General features: G+C 53.7%; 1 long non-coding RNA gene across 1 annotated transcript; it reads left to right on the forward strand.

Annotated features, from left to right (window-relative positions):
• On the forward strand, window positions 1-12,794 carry LOC134386152 (uncharacterized). Its single transcript, XR_010024454.1, has 4 exons — window positions 1-99; window positions 1,580-1,675; window positions 5,210-5,374; window positions 11,689-12,794. It is a non-coding gene; the product is annotated as an uncharacterized LOC134386152 (long non-coding RNA).
• The last annotated feature ends 1,793 nt before the right edge of the window (window positions 12,795-14,587 follow it).

A 14,587-nucleotide genomic window follows, 5' to 3' on the forward strand; every position in this document is an offset into this window, starting at 1 on the left:
CGGGCCAGCTGTCACCATGAAGAAATTCTTCCAGATCGTCAAGGCTGACATAGAGTTCAAGAGAGCGGGGCCCAGTCAGAAGCTCACAGACTCCGTGGGGTGCGTGACGAGCGAAGAGGCCCGAAGCCCTGGGGAGCGGGGACGGGGGGAGGGGCGGCCGAGATTCACGGGTTAGGGGAGAGACCTCGGGGTGCGGGGCAAGAAGGGGCGGAGGGTGGGAGTCGGGGGAGGGGGAGGCCTGGTGGGCGGGGCAGGAAGAGGGTTGGAGGGAGCTGGTAGGGGACGAGGGGGGCTGGGGCTGCAGGGAGTGGGGTTCAGCGGGGAGACCTTAGGGGAAATAAGGGGGTGGTGAGTCCTGAGGGAGGTGGTGAAAGAGAGGCCTGGGAGCGAAGAGAGCGTTTGGGAGAATCTGGGTGACCAGAGATGGGGGCTGAACCTAGAGGAGCAAGTACACATGGACCCTGGCGTGTCCTTGTGAATAGAGGTTCTAAGCCACGTGGGAGGGCGGGATGAGAGACTAGGAGAGTCCGGAAGGCCAGGGAGCCTGAGGCGGTTGTTGGGAGCGTTGTCAGTGAGTTGGGGTGCTGGGAGGGGCTGATGGTCTGGGAGAAAGTGGAGGACAGGAAGATGGAGAACGGATCCCCTGTGGGTGTCGAGCAAGTCAGACTGGAGAGCGGGGAGGGTAGCAGCTTCCACCCTGCCCTTGGGGCTGCAGGCACCTGAAAAAGTCTGCCTTGAATGGCAGAGGCAGCTGAAGTTGAGCCTGGCAGTGTCTGTGCTGGGACCTTCTGGACCCAGCACTTAAGGATGCCCAGCTCGGACACTGAGGGTTGGACTTGACTCACATTTGCTCCTTGGTTCCTCCTGTAACCCCTTAGGATGGGTGCTGTTGTGGTTCCCACCTTTCAGAAGAGAAAGCAGGTTCAGAGCAGCAAAGCCAGCTGTCCCCTAGCTTACACCTCACAACCAGCCAGGGTAGGACTGGAAGCACAGCCTGTGTGACTCCAAAGCCCACACCAAAGCCCTCTACTGGCTGCCTCGGGTGTTGGAGGGCTCCATGGAGACTGGTGTAGTCAAGGAGGACTTGCTGTAGGAGACAGGCCTCAAAGGAGAGCTCTGCCAGAAGGGTGTTCCAAGCACCTCGACCCACGAGGACTCACTGAGTGTTAGCATGGAAGAGACCCTAGAGGCCCAGAGAGATACTGGGACTTGTCCAGGGCACCGTGCCTCCTAACCCCAGCAGAAAGCTCCTTCCTCACCAGGTAGGGAGGACAAATCTAGTAGGAGCCCAGGCTGCCATTACTGTGTATCAGAAGCTGCCATGTGCTTTCCATTCCTGCTGTCGTTTAATTCTGAGGTGGCCCCACAGGGACATTTTACAGACCAGAAAACCGGCTTGGGGCGGGGTTCAGTTACTTGACCAGGGTGTCTCCCATGGCTGACAAGCAGAGGGGACAGTATTGGAGCAGGGCTGTCTGGCTCTAAGGGCCATGCTCTCAGTATTGGCACTTGGTGGCTCGGAGGTAGCCTCTCTCCACAGTCCAGGCTGAGACACTGTCGCCCTCCCCTCCCCCCACAGGTAACTGAGGCCAAAGAGGAAGGCTTAACCCACCTGGCTGTACCTACTCTGAGGAAGGACCAACGGGATGCCTGCATCAGAGAGGCCATTCTCTTGGTGAGTGGTGGCCCTTTGTGTCCCCTCCCCCCAACCAAAAGCTTCCAGTGCCGAGTCACCTCCAGGAATCCCACGTGGCACAGATGCCTCATGAAGTCTTGCAGCTGCTTTGATTGTATGTTTTTATTCGCTATAAAGGAGTAAATACTTACATGGGGGACAGAATTCAAAAGGTACAAAAGAGTTGATGATGAAAGGTTTGCCTCCCACTGTCTCCAGGCCACACCTCCTCCCCTGAGGCCACTGTAAGCAGTTTAGGTCCCTTTTCTGGGATCTCCCACCTGTGTACAAACTATTGTTATTGTCTCGCCTCACTTGTTGTGTTTATGTTTTACATAAAAGTTCATGTGCTGCTCACTCTGAACATGGAAACTTCAGGGCAACGTATCAGTACACAAAGAAGTTCTATAGCATTCTTTCTCCTTGTAACTCTTTGGAAATAACTTCCAACTTAAAAAAAGTTGCAAGAATGACACGAAGAATACCTAAATACCCTGTACCTGGGGTATGAGTTTCTGATGGCTTTTATGACAAATTATTGTAAACTTGGTGGAATAAGACAGTCCACATTTATATGCTTACAGTTCTGGAGGTGAGAAGTCCAACATGGCCTCACTGAGCTAAAGTCAAAGTGTGGGCAGGGCTGGTCCCTCCTGGAACCTCCAGGGGAGTACCCATGTCCTCCTTTCACAGCTTCTAGAGGTGCCCACAGCCCTCAGCTCATGGCTTCTTTCTCCGACTTCAAAGTCAGCAATGCCAGGCCAAATCTTTCTCAAGTTGCTGTCTCTCTGGTTCACTCCCTTCCCTTTTTGAGGACCCTTGTGATCACAGTGGGCCCACCTGGATAATCCAAAGTAATCTCTCTATTTTAAGGTCATCTGATTAGCAGCCTTAATTCCATCTGCCACCTTAATTCCCCCTTGCCATATTACTTAACATATTCACAGGTTCCAGGGATTAGGACGTGAGTATCTTTGGAGGAGGGGCATTAGTCTGCCCGCCATACCTAAATTTACCACGTTAACATTTTTTACTGATTTGCTTTATCAGCTCTCTTTTTTTCTGAACCATTTGAAGGTTCTGCAGTCTCTTGAACTGCATAATGCTGTAACTTATTTGAGCAGCCCCTGTTGACGAGCATGTAAGATGTTTCCAACTTTTGCTAGTAAGAGTGGTTATGCAATAACTAAAACATGCCTGCATGTCACTTCATGCTGTAGGTTCAGTTCCAGAAGTGGAGTTGTTGGGACAAAGGACACTGTGTAGTGGTGGTTTGGTTGGTTGTAACCAAATGACCTCCATGAGGTCATCCCAATTCACACTTCCCCCAGCAGGGTGTGGGAAAGCACACTTTCCCCATCCCCTCACTGTCACTGTGGGTGCAGTTGGGATACCTGGGCCAGTGGGTGCAGTTAGGTGGGGTCTGGGCTTGTGCATACAGATGGGGTGGGTCTAGGTTCGTGGGTACACTTTCCGGGGGCCTAGACCCATGGGTCCACTTTCGGAGGAATGGGTCAGTGGGTACAGGTTGGTGGAAGCTGGGCCTGTGGGTGGAGTTGGCTGGGGGCTGGGCTTGTCTGTGCAGTTAGGTGGGGGCTGAGCTTGTGGGTACAGATGGGGTGGGGCTGGGTTCGTGGGTACACTTTGGGGGGCCTGGACCCATGGGTCCACTTTCGGAGGTATGTGTCCGTGGGTACAGTTTGTTGGGCACTGGGCCTGTGGGTGCGGTTGGGTGGGGGCTGGACCCATGGGTCCACGTTTTGGAGTGCTGGGCCTGTGGGTACAGTTGGCGTGGGCTGGGCTCCTGGCTGCACTTCTGTGGGGGCTTGGCCCGTGGGTGCAGCTGGGTGGAGGGCAGGGACCGTGCGTGCACTTGGGTGGGGGTTGGGCATGTGCGTATGCTTTGGGAGGCACTGCCTCCTTGGATGCTGGTGGGTGGGGCAGGACCCATGGGTGAATTTGGGTACAGTCTGGGCCTGTGGGTATACTTTTGGGGGCCTGGGCTCCTGGGTGTACTTTTGGGGGTCTGGGCCTGTGAAGGTATCTTGGGCAGGACTCGGCCCATGTGGGTCCTTGGGTGGGTTTTAGGCACAATGGTGCTTTGGGAGAAGGCTGTGCCAGAGGGTTCTGTGCCCGTGGGTGCAGTTGGGAATGGCTGGCCTGTTGGTGCAGTTGGGTGGGAAATGGGCCCGTGGGTGTACTTTGGTAGGGGTGGGACCATGGGTGCAATTGGGGGGGTTGGGCTCTGGAGTGCAGCTGTGGGGGGCCTGGTCCCGTGTGTGCACTTGGGGGGGCGCACAGCATGAGGATGTGGCCCCGTGGGTGCCATTGGGTGGTTGCTGGGCCCAGTGGTGCAGTTGGGTGGGGAGAGAGCCCATGGGTGTACTTTTAGCGAAGCTGGGCCTGTGGGTACACTTCTTGGGGTGCTGGGCCCATGGCTGCACTTCTGTGGGGGATTGGCCCATGAGTGCAGTTGGTGGGGGGTGGGGCCCGTGGGTGCAGTTGGGTAGCGGCTGAGCTCTTGGGTGTACTCTGGGGAGATTGTGTTCTTGGAAGTACTTTCAGGGAGGCTTGGCCTGCAGCAGTACCTTGGTGGAGACTGGGCCCATGGGTGAAGTTGGAGGTAGGCTGGGCCTGAAGATGCAGTTGGGTAGAGGCTGGTCCTATGGGTGAACTTTGGAGCGGGACTGTTCCCATGGCGGTACTTTGTTGGGGACAGGCTCCATGGGTGCAGTTTGGTGGGGTCTGGGCCCATGTATGCACTTTGGTGGGGGGCTGGGTTAAGACTAGAGATATAAGTTTGGGGGTCATTGGCATATAGGAGGTGTTTAAAGCTATGAGACTAAATGACACCAATGTTGGAGGTAGGATCCAAGCAGGGAACCTGATAGTCATCCTCAACCCACCCAGTCCTCTTGTCAGGTTTTTGACTCCACCACAGGAAAGAATTCAAGGACAGAGTCACGGAAGAAAGCGAGAACTAGTTTAATAGAACAGAGAAGAAATACAGGTTCCATAGAGAGAGTGCGGCCTAGCTCCAGAACCAAAAGTCTAACACAAAAGTAAGTTCAGTATAGACATCAAGTCTAACTCAAAAGCAAGAAATCCATAAGTTCAGTAGAGAGCGGAGGCTGGCTCCAGAGAGTGAGCAGCCACCTGCTGAAAGTAACTTCCATACCAAGTAAAGCAGACACCCCTCAGCCAGGGAAGTGCAGGCTGCCTCCAGGAGAGTAAGTAACAACCCTGCCATCAGCCGGGATACGGCTTCTATAGTTTGTTTACCTAATGAATATTCAGTTAAGGGGTGGCTCCCAGTTATGTAACATTAGTCTTACACATGCTGACTCTTTCTCTTCCTGGAGTGTGTTTGTTGGTCAGAGCCTGTCGCATGCACCAGGCACATTCAATAATGTCCTGTGCTCTCTACTGAGCATACCCAGCCACTGGATTTGCATAAGCCTGCACCTTGTGGTCTCATTTTCCCCATGGTGGTGCTAAAAATAAGTCTAACTGGCAACAGTAACTTTCTTCCAGGGAAGAACCCAGAGGAGGGGGCCTGAGACCTCCAGGAGTGGCTGGAGAGCCAGAGGCATGTCCTGAAACCCAAACCCAGGGAAACGGAGCACCTCCTGTGTCATCATCGAATGGTGACTGTCAATGTAAAAGAGAAGTCCCAGGACAGAAGCCAGGTGAAAGAAGGTAAGTAGGGATGCCTACAGTGGGATGACACCTGAGTTGAATCTTCAAGATTGGGTAGAATTTGATCAGTCAGTGATGAAAGACGTGTTAGAAAAAAAAAAAAAAGAACAAAGGTGTGAGTGCAGTTAGGTGGGGTCTGGGCCTGTGGGTGCAGTTGGGTGGGGGCTGGGCACTTGTGTGCATTTGTATTAGGGCTGGGCCCATTGGTGCACTTTTCTTGGGGCGGGGCCCATTTGTACACTTGGTGGGACCTGGGCCCGGGGGTGCAGTTGGGGTGGGGCTGGGCCCATGCATACACTATGGTGGGGGCTGGACCCATGGCTACAGTTGGTGGGGGCTGGATCTGTGCATGAAGTTGGGTGGGGGCTGGTCCCATGGGTGCAGTTGGGTGGTGCTAGACACTTCGGTGCAGTTGGTGGCCCTGGGCCAGTGGGTACAGTTTGGTGGGGCTGGGCCTGTGGGTACAGTTGGGTGGGGACTGGGCACTTGTATGCATTTGTATTGGGGCTGGGCATGTTGGTGCACCTTTCTGGGGGCAGAGCCCTTGGGTACAGTTGGTGGGCCAGTGGTTACAGTTAGGTGGGGGCTGGGCCTGTGGGTGCAGTTGGGTGGGGGCTGGGCTGGTGATAGTGCTTTGATTGGGGCTGGGCCCATGGTAGAGCTTTGGGTGGGCGGGGCCCGTGTGTGTGCTTTGAGGGAGGCTGAACTTGTGGTACAGTTAGGCGGGAGCTGGATCCATGGGTGCAGTTGGATGGGGGCTGGGCCCTTGGGTGTAATTGGTGGGGCCTGGGCCCATGAGGGCAGTTAGATGTGGGATGGGCCTAAGGGTGTACTATGGTGGAGGTTGGCTGGTGGGTACAGTTGGTGGGCGCTGGGCCTGTGGGTGCAGTTGGGTGGTGGCTGTGCTGGTGGATGCGTTTGTATTGGGCCTGGGTCAGTTGATGCACCTTTCTGGGGCCAGGGCCCTTGGGTGTAGTTCAGGGGATTTTGCCCCTTTACACACTTGGTGAGGCCTGGGCTGGGGGTGCACTTTGGTGGTTCTGGGCCCGTGGTTTATCTTAGGTGTGGCCTAGGCCCATGGGTACAGTCAGGAGCAAGCAGGGCACTCTTTGGGGTGCTGGGCCAGTGGGTGCAGTTGGCGGGGGCTAGGCCCGTGGCTGCACTTCTGTGGGGGCTTGGCCTGTGGGTGCAGTTGGGTGGGCGCTGGCCCATGGTTGCAGTTGGTGGGGGGCTGGGCCCTTGGGTGTACTTTGGGGGGGTGTAGTGGATTGAATTCTGTCCCCCTAAGATTCACTGAAGCTTAATTGTGTCCCCCAGGCTTTGTCTATTAAAAACTCATCCCCCACTGTGACTGTTAAGAGTGGGAAATCCTATTATGGTAATTGAAAGGTGGAGCTTTAAAGAAGTGATTAAATTGCAGGACCATGCCATAGTGAATGGATTAAAAATGGTGGACAGAGGCTTGGTTCTGAGGACATTAAAAGAAGAGAGTCTGTCTTCTCTCTCTGTTCTCTCTGCTTCCACTGTCTTGCAGTGTGATACCCCTGGGTCACTGTTGCCACCACCAGATGGACTTTGTACTTCCCAGCCTCAGAAACTAAGCAATAAATTTCATTTTCTTTGTGTATCACCCAGTTCGGTGTACTTTGGTATAAGCAACAAAAATGGACTGATTCCGGGAGGTTGTGTCCTTGGGTGTACTTTGAGGGAGGCTGGGCCCGTGTTGGCAGTTAGGTGTGGGATGGGCCCATGGATACACTTTGGTGGGGGTGGGCCTGTGGAGGGCTGTTGGGTGGGGACTGGGCTGATGTGTGCACTCGGGGGCGGGCTGGGCCCATGGGTGTGCTTTGGTGAGAACTGGACCTATTGGTGCAGTTGGTGGGGGCTGGACCGGTATGTGCAGTTGGGTGGGGGATGGGCCCATGGGTGCTGTTGGGTGGTGCTGGACCCTTGGTGCAGTTGGTGGCCCTGGGTCCGTGGGTGCAGTTAGGTGGCGGCTGAGCTTCTGAGTGCTGTTAGGGTGGGGCTGGGTTGGTAGATGCACATTTGGGGGGCCTGGACCCATAGGTGCACTTTGGGGGGTATGGGTCCATGGGTGCAGCTTGGTGGGGGCTGGGCCCATGGGTACACTTTTCTGGGGGCTGGGCCCATGGGTGCTCTTGGGGGGCAGCTGGGCCAGTGGTAGTGCTTTAGGGGGGCCAGGGCCCATGTGTGTGTTTTGAGGGAGGCTGGGCCCACGGGTGCACCTTTGTGGGGGCTGGCCAGGTGGGTGCAGTTGAGTGGGGGCTGGGCCCTTGGGTTCACTTTTATGGGGGCTGTGCCTATTGGTACAGTTGGGGGCACTGGGCCCATGGGTGCAGCTGGGGGGTTGGGCTCAGTGCTACAGGTAGGGGGGACAGGCCTGTGGGTGTAGCTGGGTGGGGCCTGGGCTCATGGATGCACTTTCAGGGGACCTGGCCCTGTGGGTACAGTTGGGTGGGAGCTGGGCCTGTGCATGCACTTGGGTGAGGGTTGGGCACGTGGGTGTGCTTTGGAGGGGGCTGGCCCTGTGGACGTAGTCTTGTGGGTGCAGTTAGGTGGGTGCTGAGCCTGTGGCTGCACTTGGGTGGGGGCTGGGCCTCTGGGTGCACTTGGGTGGGGGCTGCGTTGGACTATTGTGAATAATGCTGCTATGACCATTTGTATTCAAGGTTTTTTGTGGATGCATAGTTTTATTTCTCCTGGCATATACCCAGAAGTGGAATTTCTGGATCATTTGATGACTCTGTACTGAATCATTTGAGGAACATTCAGGCTGCTTCCAAAGTGGCTGCACCATTGTAGTTTCCCCAGCCGTGTGTGAGGGTTTAAATTTCTCCATATTCTTACAACACTGTTTTTATGCATCTTTGTGATTATGTCCATGCATCTGTGTATATAGTAAGTTGAACATGAGTTCACACTGAGGCCTCTGACTCTAATCCAGTACCACGGGCTTTGGTTGAACACATTTTAAGTGATCCATAATCATTAAGTGAATCTGGTAGTAGCCCTCACTCAGTGATAAATGGGAGCATGAAAACACAAGAATCCCCGCTTCTGAGGTATGGGGAGAGGATATAGGATTTTCCACAGGAAGGAATGAGGGTCCAAGCCTATCTTATTTCCATCTTCGGGGTCCACGTGACCCCTGCTGTCGTCTAGGTTACAGAGATGATATTTGATTTCCCTGTATTTTCACTTTTCACCTAGTTTTCTGCCATCATGATACCAATGGAGACAGACTCAAATGACACTTCCCCACAGAAAGGGGAAAAAAAGCCCCCTCGCTCCAGAGCCAGTTCTTGTAAGAGTAGGAAGATAATTTTGCCCTGGCGATTAAACCTTTGTCTTCTGGGGCATCCCACTCTCTGGTCTCTGGGCCCACTTTCTACCCCTTACCACGCCCTCCCAACCCTCCAAGTACTGGCACCTTATGCCAGAAGGGGTGTCCTTGCTCGGAAACCTCTGGATGTCCTGGCTGACTCATTAGAGCCACGGAGCTCCCCTTTCCTGAGCGGGGGGTGCCCACAGAGACTGCCTTGGCTGCACGATCTTGAGAGGCCTGGTCTTTGCTCCTGCAGGGAAAGGCCATTCTGTTCCTCCCCCTCACAGCCCAGACCCCAGGAGATACTGTCTTCCTGGTCTCTGGTCTGAAGGTGGCCCGGACTTTTGTGTCACAGCCTGAGGACTGCCTTCTCCTTTGGGGCAGATGGCAGTGACCAGCCAACAGCCACCATGGCCTGTTCTAGGGGACTTTGTGGTGAGGACGGGAGTGGCTCCCCTCCAGCCTGCCCTCCTCTACACAGGGACAGAGGAGCTGACCGTCTGTGCTTCAGATCTCTCTCACTGTTCAAGTCGAGGACACAGAAGACACATCTGAGGCACACACAGGGCTCGTAGATTCTGGAACTGCTGGACTGAAGGGACAGGCCCCTCGGCTTGAGAGGTGCCCAGAGGATGAGTCACTAGGGCTCAGGGGCAGGCGGTGGTGCGGTGGAGAGAGGGTCATGGCTCTTCCTCCTGCTCAGACTTTCACCAGCGGGTGCTTCAGGCTGGCTTCATCCTGGTACCTGAGGCCGAGGCAGGTACGTCAAGGCAACAGGCTCTTATTGTGCACCCACTGTATACCTGGCACTCTGCTGGCCACTGGGGAAGACAGTAAGGAAAGGGGAGATACAGCTCCTGCCCCAAAGAGCTCCTGGTCTTAGGGGAAGGTAAGATGTGCGGGAAACCATGCCAGCAGCACCCTGCGTCTGATGTTACTGAGCCTTCGTGGTCACTCCCAGGTCTGTGTGACCCTGGGGAGTTCATTCTCCTCCTCCACTTCCTTGTCCATGAAATGAGAAAAGTATTTGCAAGAACACCATGAGGCGTAAGGTGGCTATGTCCTCACCGTCCTCAGCTGGGTGTGTGATGCTGGTGGCCATTTGGCGACGGGCAGCAGCCATTGTTATTTGAGAGGAAGCCATGTCCCAGGCCCCCACCCTGCGGCACTCATCCCCACGCTCCTCCACGAGGGGTGTGTGCATGCCCAGGGATGTGGTGTTGCCCAGGTCAGACACAAGCACGATCCTGTACCCTTCTGCTCTGGCCCCAAATTCCAGCAGGCCAGGCGAGTTAGGTTACAGCAGTGTGGTAGACAGAAATACTGCCCCAAAATAAGTCCACGCCCTAATCCCCAGCATCTGTGACATGTTATCTTATGTGGCAAAAGGGTTTTTGCAAAGTGACTAAGGTGAGGAGTTCTGTGGATGGGGAAGTGCCCTGGATCATGCAGGTGGCCCCATGCGAAGTCAGAGGGGCATTGGCGGGAGGGGCCCGGTGCCAAGGAGTGTGGCAGCCTCAGAGGACGTGGATTCTCCCATGACACCCATTTGGTACGGCTGGCCTTCTGAAGGGTTAGATGCTGCAAGTGCATGTTTGAGTTCATGGTGATCTGCTGCAGCAGCAGTGGGAGAGGAGCGCAAGTGTCTTATGGAAAATTACCCTGTCCTGGCCTGATTTCCCTCTTCTTGGCCTGGACTGGACTTTGTACAAGGCAATTGAGAGCCTGCTGGAAACGGATGTGTTTTCCTTTGGGGTCCGAGTTACAGACATGTGACCCTGCGGTGACAGATGCTGAGGCTGCCGTGCACCTCCCTCCTCTGCGCCTGTGGCAGCCTGTTCCGCAGCAGGAAGAGTGGGCCTGAGGGTTTGGTATTTGAAAGGTCCTGCCTGCCCTAGATTATTAAATACCAAGCTAACCAGTGCAAAGCACTCTCTTACGGAGCTTTCACAGAAGTTTTGAAGGAATCTACCCCTGTGCCAGGATGTTTGTAGCACAGGCTGGTGCCGAATCCTCTCCAGGGTGGGAGGCATGGAGAGCCCTCCCCTTGCATGGTGTGAGGAGCACAGGGTGGCCCCAAGGGGTGCAGGAGGCTGTCCCTGGTTGTCTGTCCCTGGCCCTGGGGTGATCAGGGCAAAGGGTAGTGGGCCAGAGAGTGAGAGCCTGTAGAGGAAGTGGGGATGGGCTCTGACCTGATGGTTTGCTTGTGAAAGGCAAGACGCTGGGCATTTCTAGGAATTGGCCAGCCCTGGAGGGGCCATCCCTCCAGGGTCATCAAGACCCCAGATGTGAAAGCATCAGAAATACAGAAGGTGAGAAAGACATGGCTAATACAGAGGCCTTCCTGAGAGCACCACACATCTTTCCTTCTCTCTTCTCCAGTCTTGTCTGTTTCCTTCACTGGACACAAGCTCTGGGGAAGGGGCTGTGTCCATCCTCACCAGTGCAAAGTAGATGCCCAATAAATAGTGAATTAATGAAATTCATGGGTGAAATTACATTTGCTTTGGCAAACTCTTGTGATTTTACAGTCGCTTTTACCAAAGCCCTAGTTGTGTGTATGATTCTTTTTAAAGCTGATGTGCTGGTCCAGTTGCTGACAGTTCTGCAGTGGCCTGGTGGCCTGGTTTCTTTTCCCACTCTCGTCCCACCCTGCATGCTGTCTGACCTCCCACACGTCCCCAACATCCTCACCTGCGACTCCAGCAGTACAGTGCTGCCTAGACAGAAAGCAGGCGAGGAGGTGGGCTGGTGCACCTGTAGCCCACACCCTCTTTCTTACCAACTCCTTCTTTTTATTGGCTTTGAAAGTGGAGCAGAGTGGGAAGGCTGCACTGCTACGGAAAGGCTGTATCAATGTGTCCTCTCCAGTCAAACTTTCTCTACAACAGGTCTCTGCTGGAAAATAACACGTGCTGATTCCTGTAGAGTTAACCCCTGACCACAGATTTCTGCAAATCGTCCTCAGGTGCGGTTGGCATTTCCCCAAGCATGGATGGATACCTGTGGCTGTGGAGCACTTCCCGCACCAGAAGACAACACAGACTCGGGGTCGGTGGGCTGCCGCCCCCAGCTGCAGAGGAGGAAAAGAGACAAGTGAAAACGTGAAGAAAAGGGTGGGTGCCACGGGGGCAGGACCTCCCCCGCCCCTCCCAGCACTGGATATTGCTTTCTTTCCCAACCATTAGAAATGTGGTGGGTGGAAAAACTTCCTTTGTTTTTCTTTGTTTGCAAGTGAAGTTGACTTTCTCTTTATGGGGTGTGTGTGGAGTACACTCATTGCCACATTTCTCTCGTGTGACCTGCCTGTTTGCATCCTTCGTCCATCTTTCTCATCGGCTGGCATGGACTCTTTGCACCCTGACTTCTGTGCTGGGCTACGCATCCTGCATGCCCTTTCCATGCTGTGTCTTGCAAGGTGGTGTATCTCTGAAAGTTTTGTGGGTATTTGCACACTGTTGGGTGCAGGTTCACGTTTCTATAGTTGGAGTCTATTCTTGAATTAACGCTGGCAAGAAAAGATCTTGTCACCCAGGGGTGATGAGTCTGTCTCCCTTGGCATCTTCACCGGATGGGCTGGGAGCACCTGGGCTTTACCATCTCTCCCTTGCGGGTGGGTGAGCAGAGAGGAGCATTGGGCAGTTGAAAGCCCTGGATGACAGGGACGTGGTGATGAGGGCTTAGACTGGCTTGTACTGAGATCTCGCAAGAGGTGGAGAGTCTCTGGGCCTCCCCTAAAAAGCGAGGGGATAATGTCCAGGGGGTGACACTGGCAATATCCAGAAGGCACCTGGGGGGACAAGCAGGCTGGAGCAGAGGTGAAGGGACTTGTCTTCCCGCGCTGTACTTCTCTGCCCACTTCAGCTTTTACCCTGCACGCATTTGTGGACTCCCCTGTATGTTATTATGAAAAATTTCAAGCACACAGAAATGCTGCGTGGCTCAGACATGAGCATCCTACACACACGCCTGCAGTCGACCTCTAACTCCTGGCCACGCGCTACCTGTCCACCTGCCTCCCCTCCCCCCACCCCTGAAGTTGAGAGGTACTTCAAGTTGCAGGTGCTTTCATAAAATGTGTCTGTAACTAGTGTTTCACTCTGTTCTTAAAGAGAAGTGTTTACCTGAAGTGAGCCTCAAGGTCATGCCGAACTTCAGAGATGACAAATGGACATGCTTTTAGAAAAAAAATATCAGGCCCCCACTGAGGAATGTATTTTCCTTAATTTCTGTGATATAAGCAATTATTTTTGTCAAATGAGAAAATAGAGGTTAGAAGAAATATGTTGAAAATCACTCAGAGATCCAATTTCACTGTGTTTAGGTCTAGATCTTTTTCCCAGTGCAAATAGATACAGGTAATTAAACAGTATCGTGCATCTGTAACTGTATCAAAGAGAGGTGATGATATTGTGACTATTTCCACATTACTAGAGACCTACCACTCTATACCGCAACCTGTTGAGGTGAGGGCTGTTAACGTCCCCACGTTGTACATGAGGAGACCAAGGCTAAGAAGGTTAAGAAGCTTCTCCAATGTCACACAGCAAGGATGTGGCAGCTCTGGGACTTGAATTCATGTCTGGCTTAATACAGAGCATGTACATTTAACTATTACATTTATTTCCAACAAAAAAGAAATCAGCATTCCTATGCTTGCATTAAGAAATAGATAAATGGTTCTGGATTATGAAAATAGCTTTCAGCCATAAAATTAGTATTTGGAGGTGTTTGGCCACATGAAGAGATGGAGGTAGGTTAGAGATTTGGTCGCCGGTTCAGGGAGCAGCCCAGCCAGTGCAAGGAAAGCCAGGAGGACATCGTCGTGGGACACAGAGACGCAGTGGCCTCGGGAGGGACCAGCCAAGGGCCTGGCCACCTCCCCGTGCATGCTGCCCTTCTCTTGGGACACCTGCTTTGCTCCTCCCTCAGGCAGATGGTTTTCACTGACCCTCTGGCCCACCTTGGAAAACTGATACCCTTCTGCTCCAGATTTACACTTTCAGGCCCAGCCGTAGGTAAAGGCTCAGTTTGCACTCTGTTCTAATGGGTAATTCCAGGACTGAGAAAATCTGGCTAGAGTCAGTTTCTGTCCCTGGTCCAGTAAGCAATGTCTGGGAATGGGACCCCTAATTATAACATGGTCAATGAGACTTTACTCTCATAGATAGGAGGGCAAGAGGAAAGAAACTGTCCAAAGAAGAGGGTCACTGGCTTATGGGTGTGCAGGCACCCTAACAGATAACCCTCAGAAGAATCGGTGGGACAGAAAGACCAGCTCTCCCAAAGCCAAAGACTCCACATCCCACCCAACCCACCCCCTGCTGAAGACCTCCCACCTGCAGTAGGATGGTGGGACCCATGAAGTCTCTCGCAGAGGCACAGACACTAAAACAAGATGGGCTTCCGAATGCTCAGGAAACACCAGTGTGTGTCATGAGATGAGAGTTTTAAAGTGCTGGAGTTGGGGCCTGTATTGGTTTGCTGGGGCTGTTGTAACAAAGCACCACAGCCTGGGGGCTTACACTACAGAAGCTTCTTATCTCAGAGCTCTGGAGGCTGGACGTCTGAGATCCAGGCATGGCAGGGCTGGTTCTTCCTGAGGCCTCCTTGGCTTGCAGACGGTGTCTCTGTGTTTCCCTTGGTGATCTCCCTGTGTGCATGTCTGCCTCCAAGTTTCCCCTTTTTATGAGGATACAGGATATATTGGAAGAGGACCCCCATGCAACCTCATTTTAACTCAGTTACCTCTTCAAAGGCCCTGTCTCCAATATGGTACCATTCTGAGGTCCTGGGTGTTGGGGCTCCAGCAGGTGAGCTTTGAGGGGATGCAGTTCAGCCCAAGGCAGTACCCTCCAAGTCTCCCT

Source organism: Cynocephalus volans, chromosome 9 (assembly GCF_027409185.1).
Source record: "Cynocephalus volans isolate mCynVol1 chromosome 9, mCynVol1.pri, whole genome shotgun sequence".
NCBI lineage: Eukaryota > Metazoa > Chordata > Mammalia > Dermoptera > Cynocephalidae > Cynocephalus > Cynocephalus volans.